This window comes from Narcine bancroftii, chromosome 6, assembly GCF_036971445.1.
Source record: "Narcine bancroftii isolate sNarBan1 chromosome 6, sNarBan1.hap1, whole genome shotgun sequence".
In the NCBI taxonomy this organism is placed as follows: Eukaryota; Metazoa; Chordata; class Chondrichthyes; order Torpediniformes; family Narcinidae; genus Narcine; species Narcine bancroftii.
Genome location: NC_091474.1, coordinates 219,958,998 through 219,979,063, shown reverse-complemented (window position 1 = coordinate 219,979,063; position 20,066 = coordinate 219,958,998).

Genomic DNA, 20,066 nt, shown 5'->3' with positions numbered 1-20,066 from the left:
GGTCACTTTTCATAGCATTTCACCTCGCTCCACTTGCCTCCCTACGTGTCCATCTGCTTAGTAATCGCTTTATTTACATCTAGGTTTCCCTTGTGTGAAGTTAGCAATCCCACCACCCTCCCCAATGGTCAATCATGAAGGCATTAAATATCCAAAAAGTTGATCTGTGTCAGCCTCAAATGAGAGGCGATTAGCACCGAATGACAAGACGAGGCCAGCTCTGAAAATAGGAGGCGTGATAAGTGTGTGTGTGTGTGTGTGGGGGGTCGATTAAAAAGATGCTGGGGCGATCAGAACAGGGAAGATTGCCACGGCATGGCTGTTTGGAACCAACAGCTCTGTTCTATAATGTACTTTCAAAGTGCGACCCTCTGTATCGCCGGCAGACAGCACCGTGACCGGTCTGTGGGCTCGGGTTTCCACGGGGCTATTTTCAGAATGATTGGCTCATCGCGTCATGTGTAGGACACTCACCTAGTAACAGGCGACGTCCTCTTGTACATAAGCATTGGGCCAGGGGGAAGTTGGAAGGTGTGCTCGAGGAGAGCGTTCTTTCCCATTTTTCTCGCGTGTAAATTGAGTGTTCCACGTTCTCTGAATGGCGACAGTGGTGGTGAAGGTCGTGTGTGTGTTTGCCCCCCCCCCCCTCCACAGGACAACACACAATCACCTTAGAGTTTCAGAGCAAGGAGAGAGAGAGAGATGATACTGCAGCTCTGGCCGAACAACATCGCCCTGTGTTGCTGGGGCGACACAATCCCATTTCCTAACAAGTGAGAAATCTAACCTTGTCTCAACGAATTACTTGGGACAACAGTGACACTGGAGGCGCTGCCCACAACCAACCCTCCCGTGCAGGTACTTGCAACTTGGCTGGACTTCAAAGGTCATGCTTTTTTTTATATAATAAGTTCATCAACCTGTTAGATTGTCTTGGAGTGAGTGCCTCTTGTCCAAAAGGCCCGGTTTGCACGCTGACAACCCAATTGCTCCTAGTCTACTGTCCCGCCAACAGATTAGGTCGCTTTTCAAAACCTAGAACTTGCAGGCAAGATTTGCAATCTGCAAAGTGAACTTTGATAGTTGGATCGAGAGTAGATGATCTATAGTTTCAAAGGAAACAAACAAAAAAATTCTAGATTCATGATTTTTTTTAGATTTTAATTTTTTTTTAAACTAAACCTAAGAGGAGAATTCCTGAACCTCTCGTCATGTCAGAATAACCTGCTTCACAACTGGTTCTAGATTTCACCCTTCTTGTCGCCACGGATACACAGCAATAGTTAAGGGTTTTTTGCACCTTTGGCTCCCAGACAAACAACGATAATGTTGTTCGTGGAAAATATTCCAGGTACATTATTTTCTTGGATCACACCAGCAGATGCTTTCGAGACTGCAGCCGAAGATTCGTTTAATCATTGAGAATCATTGCCCTTTTAAAATGCTTTCCATCCTTGCGCTCCAGTTTCTATGGCGACGGGCACCCGTTTTATAAAAGGAGATAAATACACGTCCGGATGATTTCCCTGTATTTGTCCGTTTCCCCATAATAAGGGTCACTGGCGTTAAAATGCACCAAGTAGGCATAATATCGACATATTGTGGCCACATTGCAATAATTACTCAATGAATCATTCAGCTAATAAATTAATATTTCGTTGCAGATTATTCTTTTACTCTTTCCCGGTCTGGTAGAAAGATTCCCTGTCAGATCAGATGATTCTAAATGTTTACATTAGTTAGGAAAACCATGTTGGAAAAATTGCAAACAGAAGCCTCCGTTTTCCACAACCACAGGATCAGCCAGAACCTCGGGTAAAATATCTCGAGGACCTTCATTCCATGAGATTTAACCGATTAGTAAATACCGCCACATGGCTTAATTTATATTGCAACATTAGAAATTTGCCAAGTGTTTTTAAACGATATCAATAAAATATAACAACTTACCTAAATCTAAACTTAACCCCAATTATGCGCAAATGTGAATGTGAGTGGATTACCCAAACCGTTACAGCTTAGGGACAATTCTGAAAAGTCAATTCAAAGTTCAGTCTAAGAAACCCTGTGTTGAAACTCAGAACTTTTAAACCGATGTTCAGAAGTAATTATCAAATAGTTGAGACATTGAGTCATCAGATTTCTCAAAACTTATGAATCCTTGTCGAGTTGCTTCCAGAGAAATATTCTTTCGTATGAATGATTGTCACAACTCTTGCGACTTCCATGATACTTCCACAAACCCAGGCAAGGATTATACAAAATGACCATCAGAACTAATACAATCCAAATACAGGAATGACTCAGTTTCCTTTACCCAGTTATGGGTAAATCAAAACTGACCATTACAATGGTCACAATCAGTGATTGTTTTGCTCTGACAAAGAGAAACAACAGAAGTGTCCATCTCACACCAAGTTGCTTCATTTCTGTCTTATAAATCTCTGGTTACCTATTAAATTAACCTTGCTTCTTCGCATGCCTCCATCACATGACTTGCTTGATCAATAGTGAAATCTGTTTTCTGTTTCAATTTCCCAAAAACATGAGCCATGACCATATGACCTGTAAATATCCCATCTGGTCTTCCTCACCACTCTTTTCAAGTGTCCTGAAATAACAGCCATTGTATTTTTATTCTCCCAAAACATTAACATTGTTGATAATTTGGACCTGATGGTGCCATGTTATCTGAGAGCACAAGCTGTGGATGGTTTTGCTGTGAAAAGGTTTTGTCATAAAAGGTTTTCAGCCAGTGTTAAAGTGCAGTTAAAATGTGAGCTTATAACAATATGAAAGTTATATTAAAATAAGCATTGTAGACTCAATTCGAATTCTGATATTCCAATATGTAAAAAGTCAAATTTAACAGAGCGTGTGATGAGAAACAAATATTTTTACCACATCAACCACTTTTCCCTCCAACCCCTCTCCACAATTAAAAAGGATAGAATTGAAAACTGACTTTCTATCCCAAAATATTGGCTAAGAGGAACAAATTGATTGGAGGAAGAGTACTACAGTATTTAGCATCATCTCTAAAGCAAGGTTTATACTGTTGATTAGTTACATTTTCTGTCTTTGTTGTTAAATATTTATGCATTTGAAAATATGGAGCCCTTTCCCTTTTCTTGCAATGAGTAATTCACATTGAATTTATAACTGGAATTTGAAATTATAACTTCCTTGCATTGCTTGCATTACTGCCCACCTTTTAGAAGTCCCAACCTTTACAAGACTCTCAAAAAATTGGCAATAAGGTTATTATTTATTTACTGGCATCGGCCAAATTTTGGGTTCAGGAGTTGATGCTTTTGACTGCAAAGGCTGAGTTCCAAGTTCACCCATTTCATATCACAGGAGCATGTCACGATTTTAAACGTGCATTGTTGATTTTTTTTCCCAACTCAGTAAGATTACACTTACTGGAGTGCATCCGCTGTATTCAATAGTGTTTCAGAAAAGCTTTCCTAACCTTCTCTCAATGCTCAAAGTTCTGCTCTCCTGATGGGAGTTTGTTTCAGTAGGACAGGGTTCATCTGGGACTAGTCATTCTTCTGTGTCACACTCAACTGGAGTAAGTGAATGTAGGTAGATGTTGAATTGCTGTGTATTTATAGTGACAGATATGTAACTGAAATAATGTACATAATTTAAAGTCATTGAACTATAGCATCCCAAATATACATTGAAAATAGAGCAAGTTTTAGATTAGACATACTGTTTCAACTTTCAATTTTGATTACAGATATTTAGCATTGAATCGACTGAATAACTCTCAAACGAGTTAACTGTTGACAAATAGTATAAACAATTTCTCTGGTTTCTGAAGTGATATAAGGTGATAAAGGCATTTTGAAACGTGGTTAAAAAAGCAAAACAAGGAATTGAACATAGAAAAATTACATTAATTTGAAACAATTAGCAATAATGATTTTGCACTGTGCAGTGGCAGATGCATAATTTATCATTATTGTGCCCTGTCAGAAGTCAGCTCCTGCCTTTCATGAACTAAAGTGTTTGCATGCCAACAAATCATTCAGATTTTTCTCCACTTCCTCTCTGTTCTAATCTACGGGGATGGTTCTATCTATTCAGCAGTAAAATGAAAGTTGATACCTCTCAGTCGAAGCCTAGGAATTCAAAGTTCAAAACTGTAAAAATAATCTTCACATTGTACCTATTTAACACTAAAGATTAAATTACCATTTCAGTTGCTATGTGCCTAGGAGATTTGAAAACTGGCAAGTATATCAGGGAAGCTTATCATGCCTACAAAAAAATTTTTACCAATACATTTTTAAAATTAGAATTCCATTGCAGTTTTGTTTTTAGTGCTGCCAGGATTCATGGTCATTTTACAAATGTAATTAATGTATGTTACCAACACACTGGAGTCGATACACGATCACAAGATGGTAACATTATTAATGGCCTTTTAGTAAGTACAACTGATATTCTGCAAGTGATGTTGGACTTTATTTGACTTGAATGTAGACTTAGTACAATTAGTTCCTGTGACTGCTGTAAACTTGGAAATAATTAGGCATAGCATTTTAAAATCAAGACAAACATAGATAGACATATTTGTATTGCTTTAAATTTGACTTTTTACATTAACTTTGAATTAGAACAAGTTAATTCAAGTATCCTGATCATTCATTTCTAAATAATGTAAATTGGGAAGGCAAGCTGTAATATGCTATAATTAAACTTTTAGATAAAAATATATTTTCTACAAAGTGGAAACAGACGTTAAAGGGGAGTTAAAACCGTCAGAAGAAAAGACAGGACATTTCTTTAAACTTTCAAGAATTACAAATTGAATGCTGCAAAGGTGGAATTTGGTCTTCTGTCAAAAGCTCAGCTTCAAACTATATTGTAACAATACTATAAAAATGACAATTATAGAAATGTTTTAGCTGGGTAACTGCATTTTGAAACAATATAATTAAGAAAATTTGCATCAACTCTTTACAGGTCATCTTAAAAAAATCTGAAATGGGATCATTAGTGTTTGGGTAAAGTATATTTTTTCCCGACAATATGCTTAAATAAAACAAGACCATTCACAAATTAGTTCGACTTAGAAATAAAAGTAAACTTCAATTCTTAACTTCTTACTCCATTCCAAACAAAATTAAATTGTCAATTTTTGTTTGCATCCACCTACTTATTTGGTGCACAACTACAGTATTTAGCATCATCTCTAAAGTTACATTTTCTGTCTTTGTTGTTGAATATTTATGCATTTGAAAATATGGAGCCCTTTCCCTTTTCTTGCTCTGAGTAATTCACATTGAATTTATAACTGGAATTTGAAATTATAACTTCCTTGCATTGCTGCATTACTGCCCACCTTTTAGAAGTCCCAACCTTTACAAGACTCTCAAATTATGTTGGCCTATTCTGCAGTTCTGCTATAGTAATGAAAATATTCCTCATTCATAATTTATTAAACAGTATCAAAATCTGTTATCTTGTGATGATTGGCTTTATTTTGGAAACAAGCTATTATTTAAAAATATCACATTTTTTCTTGTGTAAAACACGACACGTCACACTTTATATCACACAAAACAGGTTTGTGTGACAGGGGAAGTAAATGGCATTTTATGTCACACAACTAATATGACTTAATTAAATCTTGAATCTAGTGTGTATATTTGCAGATATACATTTATGAAAGTATTTCATCCTGCTAATGAGATGAAATTCAATTGTGCAGTGAGTTTTTAAATTGCAAAATGACCGATTTAATAAAATAATTAACTTCTGATTTTTAATTATCCATGATTAATTTAATATTATTTTATACAGGTATAACTGCATTCAAAACCTGAATGCCAACATTGTGCCTTTAGTATTTGAAATTAAATGATTTTGAAATTGAATTTTAAAATTGTTCATGTTTTATCAACTAATTTTTAAATGCATGATTTTAATGTATTGAACTATAGAAAAGACTAGAATGAATATCAATGATCTTTATAACAAAATTAAGACTTTTTTTCTTTTATATTGATAGCAAAAATGCTGTGAAACATACTAGAGTGAAATTTATTCTATTATAGGTGTAGATAATTTAGCAGAATGGATTTAACATATTATCTATATGCACTACCTCTAATAAAACACATCTAATTCATCCTGTGATAATTGTCTCTTAACAGCAAGAAAAGAGACCTCATAAGATTATTTAGTCAGAAGTCTGTGCATATTTATGTCGATAAACCATTATAATGCTCTCAGGCACAATTCCGTTGCGATTAAAATGTTATTGTATTTTGTATTTGATTTACAGTTTTTGAACACTCATGCTCCAAACACTTTATAATAGTTAAGGTTGGAGAAATCCTTTGACAATGAATATATATACTTTCATTTTAAACACTTAAGATAACAGTCTTGCAATTAAATAGGTCTCAAAACCAAAGACATTCCATTCTTTTCTGTATTTTAGGTGATCATATATTTGCCTCAAAACCTTTGAAAAAGTGTTAGTGCTTGGCTGAGAGAATTATAATTTTTTTTGTTGATGATTTTGTTTTGCAAAACCCTTAGATTGGAATGGGCCAATAGATAATGGCCTTGTTTTACACCACCAAATTGATTTTTAATTGCACGGCATAGAAAGTATTAATTAATTCACAATTCAGCTAAAGTTGACATTATTGACATCACTCTTTTGTAAGCATAAAAAGTTGACAGGGTAATACTGCATTTTGTTGTGTCTATTTTTGATTCAAACAAGATCTGTGTTACCAATCATTTGGTTTAATTTCTACCTGCACAAATATCTTAATTTCTTAAAAAAGAAATAAAAATTATTTGTTGCGTCTGCCAAAAAGTGGAGAAACTATTTGTTTCATTTAAATTATGTTGTCACCCATCCCTACCTTGTGTCTAAACATTACAAATCTAGCACCAGAAAGGAAATCTTGTTTGTTATTAAGTAATAAACCCAGAAAAAGTTTATGATGCAAATTACACTCATTTTCTAGTAACATCTTTCACATAATCTATTGATTTGGTCATAATGTCCTGGACTTGAAGGGCATTCTTCATGTTCTTTTTGTGTTTGAAAATGGAAGCATAAATAAAGACATCAATTAGTTTGTTCCCAGCAGAAATTTATCCTGCCAGTTCAATCTGCATTGACCACAGTGACTGGTCATCATAGACTTCGAAGCAGGATAATTAAGCCTTTGTTCAGCAAAAGAAAAACTGGTACCAGCCTGTTCAAAATGAGCTCAGTGACCTTCCACCTGGTTTGTCACCTATGCCCTTTAATTTGCTGATTCCGCATATCCTTAGACTCTATTTTTAGAGGTAGAATGTCAATAATCAGCTTGGCTTGATTTTCAGTGACAATTGACATCAACATACATGTAAAAATACTAACCCATTATAAGCCAATGTCTTGGAAAGTATGTTGTTTGTATCTGGGAGAAAAGATACCCCCCCCCCCCCCCCCACCACTCTAGTTCCAATTAACTGTTGAAGATTACTTGAAACACAGCTTTCTTCCACAATTTAGGTGTACAATCGACGTTAATGGCATTTGAACAAACAAGCATTTTCTCAGTTGGACAAAGCCAGGAGAATTTAAATAGCAAAACAAAACTAACATTAATTTGTAATCGCTTCAAAAAAATAAAACAGTTCTAAGGACAAATTGTTGCCTCATTTCTCCTGTGTGATCATATTCAATGTCATAAACTGATTCTGGTCTTTTAAGGCAAACCTTCATTTCTTTGAAGATGAGGAGATATTAAAAATGTACTTCAGTCACTAAATTTTAATCAACAAAATGGTTGGTGGGATTTCTACAGATGAACATACTTCTCCAGATAATAGATATAAACTGGAATTTTGATCTACAGTCCTACAATTTCACCGGTTATAGCATGACATTTTTACTATCTTGCAACATTCTTCCTTGAATATCATATTGTAAAGAATTTTATTTGTGCTCGCCCAATCCTCCACCTCCTTTAGCTCAATGAAATAACAGCACTGTTTAGATCAATAACAAAAGATGCTGATTGAAATCACATTAGCAGTACAATCTACAAAACATGGTAAAAGTGTTCATGGGCTCTCATGACTTTAACATGCTTGACACAAGTATATAATTTTATATAAATCATATGCATCTTATTGGACGCTGTAGGTTGCTCGGAAAGAGTAAAGCATTCAAATATGGATTAATAAGTAAAATTCAGTCATGATCAATATAGCTGCTTTGATTCAGCACTCTGGTCAGCGACAACGTACCAAATCATTATGTCATAGAAACACCACCACCAAAATATTGCCTTGCTTCTGCCAGTTAACTCAGGCTCAAGGCCAATTCTTCATGCAATGGTATAATCTTAAACTAAATGTGTAGAACACCTCATCTGATGCCTTATTTATTTGTTAAAATGTGTATAAAGATCCTGAATGAAAGGGCAGAGATACAAACCTTTGGGCCTTTAATCACTCCAGGACAGCTTACTATGTTTTACTAAGGTTTGTCTGTCAGAATAAATAAGCTGTTAGCTTCAAAACAAGTTACATATTTTTATTTGTTAATAGCAAAGTTTAAATATTTTAATTCTTATGCAATTCTACTTACTCCCCCCCCCCACCCTCCCCAGAGGGGATGGCTTTTCAAAAAGAAACAAATTGCTCAAATGATATATGTCTATATAAAGCATCACATTTAGAAGCCGAACGGTTTCCTTTCCAAGTTAGGAAAATATGGCCTAGAGGCACTGAACTATATATAACATCAAATACTGCTTCCACTTGCAGTGAAGTAACAGTAAAACTAGATGTAATACACCGTTGTTTATATTGTGAGGAATTCTTGCTAAGATGAGGTTAATCAGTTTATACAATTAAGAAACTATATTATTTTCTGTAAATCGGCTCAAGATTTCTTAACAATAACATTTTTGAAAATCTGGAGATAGCCTTTCCATAATTTGATTCAATGTAAGTAACTCTGTTGTATGGAATCACTTTATGGTCTTCAAAATATGGTACGTAAAATTACTTTGAGACTCCTGATACCCAATGAAACATTAGATTCCTATTATAATTTATTAATCCCATTAGGAACAGTAAGAATGAATGAATGTTTTGAAACTATTAATAATAAACTATGAATAAGAATCTGTGGTAATAATGCAAATGATTTTTTTAAGAAAACAAGCTCTCTCTCATGGGCAGTTACCAGCACAATTTGTTAATTATTATCAACTTTGTAGAAATATATTAGAACCCAAACATAATACTATTACTTCATCTTAAATGACCTCTTAAATGAGCCAGAACAAATTTACATAATTGCAGTTGGATTTTGATATTTTAAAAATTTACCATAATACATGTAATCAAATCAGAATGTTTTATCTGTCATTCTCACTTAAATCTGCTAAATAGAATAGGTTTTCCAATTTAAGAACCAAACAATTGTTTTGGTAAATTAGGGATTTTTTAGAAACATTTTTAAAATCTTTATCAAACTGCTTATTTCAACTTAATCAAGTTCATTTCTGTAAATAAACCAAACACAACTCAAAAATCTTCAAATTTGCTTTCACCAAGGACTGAAACTTTCATCGGAAGACAACTTCTATATTAGAAGTTTTGAAGTTTGCTAAAATCGGAAAAACAATATTTAAGTTTAAAATTTTTTACAAGAAATACTCGTCAGATTTAATTATATAAAATTGGCTGGTTTGAAAAAAATGGATTGCAATATTGACAGGTCACCATATTGTAAGAGTTTGTCAATTGAATCAGTACCAAAATCTGCCTCTTATTTTTTACTTAATCAGCTAAATTTAAGTTATGCAAACACATTAATGCAATTATATATATCTGAAAACACTTAATTTGTTCAGACATTATTTGACAATAATTAATGTCTAAATTTAAATTCAGAAACAGGCAATTAATTCAATAACATTTTAAACAGATTCCCAGTGAACAAGATAAATGATCTCCAATTCACCACAAATAACCCAATGGATGAGGGTATTAATTTAAAAGATGCTTTATCCTGTGTCACTTTACTAAGATTAATTATATTAATAATTCTCAAACATTGAAGCAACAATTTTGAACATTAATATTTCTGAATTGGTGCAATAAAGAAATTAGAAATATAGAAACATAAAAACATAGAAGATGTCATTTGACCCTTCGAGCCTGCTCCGCCATTCAACGAGATCATGGCGGATAATGGCAAACTTAAAACTATCCAAAAATATTAATTAGATGCCTGCATTTCAAATAATAAACATAAATAAAACCTTGCCTATTGAACATTTACTGAAATTTGAACACCATATAAAATTTAACTTGACAACAATGTTTGTTACACACCTTCCAAATAGTTAGAGATCCAACTTTTTGAAATACCATGTAGCTGTTTATATACATACATTTAATTACATTGAACTCTGTAAAATGAGTAATCCTTCCCAATTTCAGGTGTGCGATGTGTTAGAACACGATTAGAAAAATAATAGTAATACTTAATTTCCTGTACCATCTTTTCCCAACTCCAAATGCAGAACTGCACAAAATATTTTACGAGTTGCTTTTTTGGAAATTACTTCAATATGAAATAAATTCATAACTTGGGGGAGGAAGCATTTCAACAGATGATTCCAAAACCTCCTCTCAACAGTTCCTTGGTAAAAAAAAAAATCACAGAACTAAAAACTATCCACTACAATGTTGAAAGCATAGTCGAGGCAAGTCAATTACCAAAAAGGACAAAACAGAAAACCAACACAACTGTACACAATTACAAATGCAAGGATCAGCCCCGAACACAACAAATGTATGAACGTGCAACTCACGTTGAAACAAACCAAAAAAATATTGACACAGGAATTGATGTGAAATAGGACCACCAAAAGTCACTGAAATCACAATTTACACTAACTGACACAGGATCAAGAACCAAATTAATAAAAAGTGTTCAGAAATAAAAACTAGTTTGAAGGAGGTTTAATAAATAAACCAATGTAATTAAGCACTAATGGACAAATCAAGATTCCTTGCGACAAACCATTAATGCCCCTCAAAAGCACTACTACACCTTGGAGTCACAAAATGACTTAATTCACAGTACAGATGAATTTATATCTCATACACTCCCGGGTCAGTTTAAACTTCTTTAAATGTGTTTATTTCACTGTAATACTTCTAATAAAACTCAGAGAGCATCATTTGTCATTTAAGGTTATGATTGATGTCGAGAAGTACCTCTCCTGCCTAGTTCTCAAGAAAGTATTCGAAATCACACTTTTAAAAGTCACTGTGGCCATGTGGACAGAAATTAATTTGCGGTATTTAACAGGTCAGGATATTATTGTGTTGGTTGGGCAGAAAGGTCTTCGCTTGTTAAAGTGCTTCAGGGGCCACAGTGCACATTTTAAATTGCAAAGAGATTCGAGGACAACGTTTGCATAGAAGGGTCATGCATCGTGTTAGATGGGCTTGAACCACACCGCTGGAGAGGAGCAGGACAAAGCAGCCGAGGGTGGCAGGAAACACTGTCGCAACTGCCTTCCGACATCCCCGGACACTCAGCGGCCAATGACGCCCAAGGTCCACGGCGACTTTTTATTCCTTGACCCCAGCAACGCTGGGCGGAAGGAAACCATTTACTCTCTCGAATCACAATTGCAGCTGCGGAGTTGGCCGCCGATTTGAAATACACACAATATGCCTGGTTACACGAGGCCAGCACGTCGGAAACAAACGGTCTCATCTACCCCACTCCCAGGGCTTACCCCCTTCACTGTCGGGGGAGAGAGAGGGGCGGTGGGGGGGAGAGAGAGGGGCGGTGGGGGGGAGAGAGAGGGGCGGTGGGGGGGAGAGAGAGGGGCGGTGGGGGGGAGAGAGAGGGGCGGTGGGGGGGAGAGAGAGGGGCGGTGGGGGGGGGAGAGAGAGGGGCGGTGGGGGGGGGAGAGAGGGGCGGTGGGGGGGGGAGAGAGGGGCGGTGGGGGGGGGGAGAGAGGGGCGGTGGGGGGGGGAGAGAGGGGCGGTGGGGGGGGGGAGAGAGGGGCGGTGGGGGGGGGGAGAGAGGGGCGGTGGGGGGGGGGAGAGAGGGGCGGTGGGGGGGGGGGAGAGAGGGGCGGTGGGGGGGGGGGAGAGAGGGGCGGTGGGGGGGGGGAGAGAGGGGCGGTGGGGGGGGGAGAGAGGGGCGGTGGGGGGGGGGAGAGAGGGGCGGTGGGGGGGGGGAGAGAGGGGCGGTGGGGGGGGGGGAGAGAGGGGCGGTGGGGGGGGGGAGAGAGGGGCGGTGGGGGGGGGAGAGAGGGGCGGTGGGGGGGGGAGAGAGGGGCGGTGGGGGGGGGGAGAGAGGGGCGGTGGGGGGGGGAGAGAGGGGCGGTGGGGGGGGGAGAGAGGGGCGGTGGGGGGGAGAGAGAGGGGCGGGGGGGAGGGGGAGAGAGGGGCGGGGGGGAGGGGAGAGAGGGGCGGTGGGGGGGGGGGAGAGAGGGGCGGTGGGGGGGGGAGAGAGGGGGGAAGAGAGAGGGGGAAGAGAGAGGGGGAAGAGAGAGGGGGAAGAGAGAGGGGGAAGAGAGAGGGGGAAGAGAGAGGGGGAAGAGAGAGGGGGAAGAGAGAGGGGGAAGAGAGAGGGGGAAGAGAGAGGGGGAAGAGAGAAGAGAGGGGGGGGAAGAGAGGGGGGGGAAGAGAGGGGGGGGAAGAGAGGGGGGGAAGAGAGGGGGGGAGAGAGGGGGGGGAGAGAGGGGGGGGAGAGAGGGGGGGGAGAGAGGGGGGGAGGGAGAGGGGGGGGGAGGGAGAGAGGGGGGTGGGGCGGGGGGAGAGAGAGGGGGTGAGGGTGGGAGTGGGGTGCGAGGCTTGGAGGAGGCCGGAGTGAGTTAAGACTGGGTCCGATTGGGGAAGTTGCAATGAGGGAATGGCCTTGTGGGCTGGCCTGTTATTGGTTGGGAGAGGGTGCAGATTGGAGGGGAGGTCTGAAATAGTGTGAACGTTAGGGGAGAGCGTGAAGGACCTGTGGTGGGTGTGGTTGGGGGGGGGCGCAAATACACAAAAAAGAAAAGCCTTGTGGCTCTAATGAATGTCAGAGCTGTGTGCAGTGCATGTCTCCCCTCCCCCATGTCAGCGTCCCGGGAACGGGACGAGCCCCTGCAGTGGCTGCGCCCCCTGGTGTTTGCCGCGCGCGGTGCCGGACAGGCCGGCTGCCAGATGACAGCGAGCAGCGGCCGCAACCCCCAACCACCACCTTCACCAGCACCGCTGGCAAAAGCCGCAGCAACAACAGAACCATCTCCCCCGCAACTTCCACCTTCCCACAAGCCCCATTTCCACCCGGCCGCCAACTTTCACGGGCCAACTTCCATTATTGCACCAAGTCCTCCGGGTTAGGGTCGAATCCAGTTTACCTGAAAGGGAAAGTCCCAGAGGCGTTCACTTTTCCTTCATTTGAATGAAAATTATTGCTGTGGCCTCATGTAATGCAAGGAGAGAGAAATATATTCACACAGCGAATAGGGTGAACCCGGAAGAACATTCATCTCCAATTCTGGACAGGCCGACGTGGCGACATTTGTCCAGGGAAATGCATTTTCACCGTCTCGCTGTCAACGGGGTGGGCGACATATAAATTCAACGCTGCAAGGAAACGGGGAGGGGCAACTCTTCCTTTCCCTCTTACCTTGCGTACGTCATTTTGATCCTCATTTCACTTCCTGCCTGAATGTTCTCCTGGGCGAAACGGCAGCAAGAGGTTTCAGGGCTGAAAGCCACAGAGTCGCTTCGACCCACACGCCCAAGAGGGAATCCCATACTCGCTACACCCTGGCCTCCCACGTCATCCATGGGCTTCCCCCGACGCCGGCCCATGCGAGGCGGACACTCCTTGCTGCTCGCGCGTGAATTTTCAGCACCATTAAATGTTATCTTTGGCCATCTGCATTTCCATGCATTCTTGGAAATTGTGGCTCATAACACCTGAGCAATGGAAATAAGTTCAACGCTCAAAATGACTTGGGTCACTCCTTCTGCGGCCACTTCTGCCAACGAACACATTGGTCTGAAAGTTTTGCTTTGCTTCGTGTGGTTCATGACAGCAATTGCAACCCAACAAATGAAAAAAAGTGATCCATCAACGTAAATACTGTCATTTTCGACATGAAGCATCGAGGAACGAGTCCCTATTCAAAAGGACAAAAGGATCAGTAGCCCCTTTCATACTTGCAAGTGACCCCAGGACTCAAACGCCAATCGACCTTTCACGTGCCAAGTCTGAAAGCAAAACCAGCTCAACGCTGGGGATTGACTGCCTCAACCACCTGCGTTTGCAGATGGTGGCGTTGCAAGGGGGCAAATCTGAAACGGTTAATTTCACCAGTCGAGAGTAGAACAGTCCTAACCCCCGGGGATGGCTCCTTGCAAGTTGAAAGGGGCCAGTGTCCCAGTTTAGGAGTGGTCAAGTATGTCAAGCCCCATTCCTATTCCTGGGACACTGAATGGCCAATTTACTGGGATGCAAGTGTCAAAGGGGCGAGTGGAATGCACTCTGGCGAGCGAGGCACACAGAAGATGAGGTGGCATGGAATCCAAGGAAGGGAGTAGTACTGCAGATCAATTCTGGCAGAGGTTATCAGCCAAAGTAAACGTTTTCTGTTCATATAAAGTTGGAGTAATATTGCCCCTCCCCGTTTCCTTGCAGCCGTGAATTTATATGTCGCCCACCCCGTTGAGATAGAGCAAAAGCTATAGAATTTGTGCCGGTCGAAAGTAACACACAGACACGCTACAACAATAACACTGAGCATAGTTTTGGAGATATCATTATTTTAGAAAACAATACTTGAGAAGAAAACAAAGGAAAAAAATTGGATGAAATACAAGGCTTTTTCTCTCATTAATTTTAAAATGTAAGTTAATTGATTCTGGGAGTCTGTTGACGAAGCAACAACTCCTTACAAAATTTGAGTCGTTTTACTTGTATGAATAATTCACTTTCTTATAAATCTTGGGGGAAGGCACTTTCTCGTTTTGGCAATTACACCAGGAGAGAAACAAAGGTAAACTGAGTGCAGATGGATATTTTTTTTCCTTTTGCAACAATTATAAATAGTTTTTCTTCTGAAAAAAACTTTTTAATGAAGCAACAGGTTTAAGTTAAAATTGAACTTTGCAATCATGTTTCCAACTTTTAAAAAACAACTTTATTCACAAAACTAAGCGAAGTAGAGGAAAGTGCAAGGAAAACTATGACTTGAAGTGACTTGACATACCTACAGTCTCTGGTTTTAAATCTTGCATTGAGAGGAACCCTGGCTTAGCAGTGTGTATTCAATGGATTTTTGTTTAATTTCTCATATAATAAAGCGAAAATAATCATGCAATTCATTTGTTTCCTCATGAAAAGATTTAGAAATTTTCAGTTGTCGTGCTTCAATAAGTTAAGTATAATCTTAATTTTTTTGAAGTTGTGCAACAGATACATACTACCAAAATCTCAAGTTCAAATCATTAAAATGTACAGCAATTGTAAATGCCTTTCTCCCAGCTCTGACTCCCTTTTCCCTCTGTCTCCCTTCACAGAGCCAAAATCAATTCTCATCTTTCCTCTTTTCATTTCCAATTAATACCTTTTGTTGGTCTCGATTCCTCCCCCGCCAGCCTTCAGTCTCTTTATTCCTATGCCTTCCTGTTATTTGCTTAATCCTTGAAGAAGGAGTCAGGTTTGAAATATTGGTAATATATATAGAACCAGTGAACACAGTAACAGGCTCCTTCAGCCCTTCTAGTCTGTATCAAACTATTTTTTTTGCTGTCCCACTGACCTACACCCCGTCCATAGCCCTGCATACCCCTCCCATCCATGTACCTGTCCAAATTCTTCTTAAATGTTAAAATTAAGCCCACATTCACCACCTCAGCTGGCAGCCCACTCCACAGTCCCACCACCTCTGTGTGAATACGTTCCCCTTCATGTTCCCACTAAACCTTCCCACTTTCACTTTTAACCCATGTCCTCTGGTTTGTATCTCACCTAGACTCAATGGAAAAAAAGCTGATCTACATTTACTCTGTCTATCCCACTCATAATTCTAAATAACTCTGTCAAATCTTTCTTCGCTCCAGTGTATAAGGTCCTAACCGGTTTAACCTTTCCTGTAACTCAGTTTCTGAAGTCTGGGCAACATTCTTGTAAATCTTCTCTGCACTCTTTCTATCGTATTAATATCTTTCCCGTAGTTGGGTGACCAAACTGAACACAATACTCCAAATTTGGCCTCACCAATGGCTTATACAACTTTCCCATAACATCCCGACTCCTGTACTTAATACTTTGATTTATGAAGGCCAATATGCCAAAAGCTCTCTTTACAACCCTATCCATCTGTGACATTACTTTCAGGGAATTATGTATCTGTATTCCCAGATCCCTCTGCTCCACTGTAGTCCTCAGTGCCCTACCATTTACCATGTATGTCCATTATTGGTTTGTTCTTTCCAAAAGGCAACACCTCACTTGTCTGTGCATTAAATTCCATCTGCTATTTTTCAGCCCATTTTTCCAGCTGGTCCAAATCTCTCTACAAGCTTCGAAAACCTTCTTCACTGTCCACAATGCCTCCAATTTTAGTGTCATCTGGAAATTTGCTGATCCAATTTACCACTTTATTATCCAGATCATTGATATAGATGATGGACAACCGATCCCTGAGGCACACCATTAGTCATAGGCCTCCAGTCTGAGAAGCAATCATCCACCACTACTCTTATTCTGTCCAGCCATCGTTAAACCCAGTTCACTACTTCACCATGGAAACCTAGCGTCTGAAACTTCCTAACAAACCTCCCACGTGGGACCTTGTCCACGTAGACAACATTCATAGCCTTTCCTTCATCAACTTTCCTGGTAACCTCCTCGAAAAACTTTGAGATTGGTTAAACATGATCTACCATGTACAAAGCCATATTGACTATCCCTAATCAGTTTCTGGCTATCCAAATAGTTGTATATCGGAATTACCTCCTATGGAGGAAACTGGCTGAGGTCCTCCAGCATTTCTGTTTGGTTTTTACTATAATCACAGCGTCTGTAGTTTTTTGTGTTTCACAATGCAATTTGTAACTTGTTTTCTGAAAAAGATCCTTATCTATTCATAGTGTTGATTGAAGCAAGAGGAATTGATGAGTTTTACCATGGCAAAGTCTGATTCTTTTTTAAACATTGGTCAGCACCTCTAGTTGACCAGTCACGAACCCGTGACTATTAACTGACAATAGACAATTGTTTCAAACTGAGCTAAAGCTGACGCCTAAAGTCTGATACTTTTGAAAGCCTAAAAATTAAGAATTTTATGTTATTTTAATTAAATCTTCAAATTATACACCCTAGAAGTATTGATACCTATTGTCCCCTCAGGACTTCGCCTGAATGACCCTCCAGGCAGTGGACTGGACTATTGTTTGTTGGCAAGATCAGGTTACAATGGTGGCAGAGGTATGTGTGTTCAGACTAAATTGCAGTTGGAATTGGTCTTGTTCTATGTCCAGTTTCCAGTAAGGATTACTGTGTAGATGGTTGATGTATCTCCCCTCCCCCACCCTTTCTCTCTCCCCCCTCCCCTCCCCCTCCCCCTCCCCTTCCCCTCCCCCTCCCCAACAGATGGATGCTTATCAATCTATGCAATATTCTTACCATAAGTATTCATTATTTCCTGAATTTGATGTTAATTTTGAGTCAGTTTTGGTTATTGTCTGAGAGTAAAGTTTAGCTGAATTAACAGTGTGGTCAGTTCTCAAAATGAGGGAACATTTCCAGCAGGGAAATAAGGTGAGTCTTTGAAACGTATAAATTTTCTGCCAGAATGAAACTCGATTAATATTAAATTTGAAGCGGGAAAATTATTTTCTGTGGTAATTAATTGAACCTAATTTGTTGGAGAAGCTGGTATGATTTTAAATATTATACAGATTTGATTGAATTAGATTTGTTTTCATTGCAAACAGTTAAATATCACTGTCCACATGTGGCAAGAGTTCGAGAAATTAAATTACATTTGAAATAATAATTTGGAAAATAGTTTAATTTCTATTTAAAATGAGGGTGAAAAATCAAATTTATTTGGCTGTTATGCAGTGATAATTTTGGAATGTGTATTCAGTTTGCTAAATTAGAGAGAGGTATTTCAAAATCTTTTAAAAATATATGGTGGAAATTGTTTGAATGTAGCCTGAGGTTAGTAGTTAGACTTTCTATGTTGGAAGTGGTAATGTGTTCAGCCTGTCTTCATTTCACATCTGCTCAAGCACATTTTGAGAAGGGGTCATTGGATAGCTGTCTGGAGAGGCAAGCCTGGACGATTTGTTTTTAACCCACTAAACAAAGAATCCTAATATCTCCTTAGCTGAGATCAACCTTCAGAAAAGGCTGCTGATCAAATCTGATACCTTCCCATCCTATAGTGATTTGTCTTTGACTTGGTATGCCACAATTGGAGCATGAGAGGCATGTTTGAAGAACAATTTGTAATAGACCATCAATAATGTATGGTGGCTAAATTAAAGATGTGATTTCAACATCTGATATGAACCAGATTCTCAGTCTGCACACAGGTTCTGAATTCACTCTATAAAGTGAATCCTTTGCTTTGATTGAAATACTTTGGACTGCATTTCCATAACGTTTAGTCATAATGGCCGTCACTTACTGCAATGCATTATTTCAGATACACTTCAGAATAAAGAAATACTTCAACCAGCTTTCATAGAAGTATAGTAACAATGTTAAAAAGCAATGTTTAAACATTGGACCTAAATATTTATTGTAAATATTCAATTACAGTGATGGATGGCTCTTTGATTTTTATTGATTTTGCCTTTGTCAGTGTGTTACTTTATTAATTATTTTATCTTTTTCTTATTGACTTCGTTTTCCAGTAACTCATCCTGTGATGAAAGTCAAAATAATTTAAAAAAAACCTGCTGACAAGGAGCAAAGCAGAAAGGATACAGAAATCTACTTTGGGTTTTGATTTGTTTGTTCGAGAGGGAATAGAGCTGCTGTGACCTTTGCCCCGTGGGGGAAGGGTTGAATTTTAGAGGGAAATCACAGATTGTCTTTTTTGTTGAATCTGACTGTTCCCTTAATACAGAGAAAGAACAAAACCTGACATCGGATATAGGTTTTGATACATATATGAACCAGGGGCCACTGTAAAAATCAATGCTTGATGAAGTGACTAAGAATGAGAACAAAAAATTGTATAAAAGGAACTCTAACATATATTAAATTATTCAAAGATATGTTTTCAATGAAAGGAAAATGGTAAGATTTTTGAGGAGGGTTGCCAATATAGAAACAAAGCTAATGAAGTCCTGTGTGGTTTACATTAGTGTGTGATTGTAAACAGTTTACTCAAAAAAAATGTAGAATTTTATGTCATCCTTCAATGCATGAAAGCTCTTGAACCACTTCACACTTGGAGATCAAACTGGAGATGTCTAAAAACAGGTGTGGTGGATTTAGAAAAGAAATTTTTAAAGGTTGGACACCAACTCTGAATGATTACAACAGGGCTGTCACAGATTTTATCAAAACAGCCGCGGATCCCATATTCAGGGTTTACCCCAACCAGACTCCCTGGATGAACAATGAAATCCAGAACCTACTGAGAAACATACCACAGCCGTTTAAGACCAGAGTTGCAGAACGCTAAAGAAGGAGCAGGAATGACCTGCAGAAAGCCATCTCCCAGGCAAAGTGGAGTTTCTGGATGAAAATGGAAATCACAAGGGATACCTGACAGCTGGGGCAGGGCCTAAATGACATAACCTGCCACAAAACAAAATCTGGTGCAATAGGAGATGGCAAAGTTTCACTCCCTGATGAACTCAATACCTTCTCCACCTGATTCGACCACAAGAACAAGAAAGAACCACCATGGTTCACCCCTATGTTCCCTGATGATTCTCTCCTGTCTCTATCAGAGGATGACTTGCAGGCTACCTTCAGGAAAGTGAATCCAAGGAAAGCATCCAGTCTGGATAGAGTACTCGGCCAGTAT